Source organism: Balaenoptera acutorostrata, chromosome 1 (assembly GCF_949987535.1).
Source record: "Balaenoptera acutorostrata chromosome 1, mBalAcu1.1, whole genome shotgun sequence".
Taxonomy (NCBI): Eukaryota; Metazoa; Chordata; class Mammalia; order Artiodactyla; family Balaenopteridae; genus Balaenoptera; species Balaenoptera acutorostrata.
The window spans coordinates 83,963,033-83,964,332 of record NC_080064.1 but is presented as its reverse complement, the minus strand read 5'-3'; the positions used below and the strand labels follow the sequence as shown (position 1 = coordinate 83,964,332).

The following is a 1,300-nucleotide window of genomic DNA, read 5'->3' as shown; positions in this document are numbered from 1 at the left end:
AAATTTATTGAACCCCTGCAATGTACCAGGCACTATCCTAAGCACTGCAGAGAAAAAAGCAGACAAATAATAGAAGCGCCCCAACCCTTAATGGGAGCCAGATCAATATAGTCCGCCCCATCGGGAGGAGAGGGAGGGAGGGGTGTTCCTGGCAGGGTGTGGTCAGAGAGGACCCTCCATCCCTACTTCCTGGGTTACTCCTAGTCCTGGAAGACACATTTATGGCAGTTAAACATGCAACAGGGACACATCTGTGTCATTAATAGAGATACTACTATAAAGAACAATATTTCCTCCTGGGTTCTAGTTTATTCAGTTTAATCCAACAGACGTTTATTGTGTGCCAATTCTACGTCTAGAACTGGAGCTACAGAGACAAACATTTTCTTCCAAAAGCATCGCTCCTGCCCTCAGCAGAGTAGGAATGGCAAATCCATGCCGTTTCAATCCAGAAATTGCTGCCAGAGACCTGAGTCCTCTGCAGGATCATGCAGAGGGTGCGAAGTGATTTCCCCACCAGCGCAGAGTGGTGGTGATACTGGTCAGTGCAACGTGAAGCTTTCCTGTGCCGGCTTTGCAGCCCTCCAGTCACTACGTCTGAGGGCTGATTTTCAAGAAGGGAAAGCCTTTTTGACTTTGCCTCATAAAAAGAAGTTCAGCGCTCTCTTCGGCAGCACATACAGTAAAATTAGAGAGATACAGAGAAGATTAGCATGGCCACTATGTAAGAATAACGTGCAAATTCAAACAAAGCGTTTCATAGTTTTGTAAATAGGTGGAGCACAGAGGATTTTTAGGGCAGTGAGATACTCTGTATGATACCATAATAATGGATACATGGCATTATACACTTGTCCAATCCCATAGAATGTACACCATCAGGAGAGCACCGTAATGTAAAGTATGGACTCTGGGTGATAATGTCACTGTGGCTTCATCTACTGTAACAAACGTCCACTCTGGTGGGGCATGTTGATCACTGTGGAAGCTGGGGGTGGGGGCTTATGGGAAATCTCTGTACCTTCTGCTCAATTTTGCTGTGAACCTAAAACTGCTCTTTAAAAAAAGTCTTAATTAAAAAAAAAAAAACAAAGGACTAAAAACAAACAAAAAAAGAAGGTCAGGCAGCTGAGTAAACTCCCTGGAACAGCCAGCCAGACAGAGACAGACAGGCTCCTGAACTGCTCTGCAGGGACCTGAGGAAGTTGGAACAGTTGCGCAGCAGGGGAGGAGGGGAGTCTCCTAGGCCAGCTCTGTCTCCCCATCTGGCAGGGGCAGGGAGTGCAGACCAGTGTATTGT

The 1,300-nt window shown here is 46.2% G+C and overlaps 1 non-coding gene across 1 annotated transcript; it reads left to right on the top strand.

Moving 5' to 3' along the window:
* The first annotated feature begins 658 nt into the window (after nucleotides 1-658).
* On the top strand, nucleotides 659-767 carry LOC114236234 (U6 spliceosomal RNA). The gene has a single exon (XR_003622223.1). It is a non-coding gene; the product is annotated as a U6 spliceosomal RNA (small nuclear RNA).
* The last annotated feature ends 533 nt before the right edge of the window (nucleotides 768-1,300 follow it).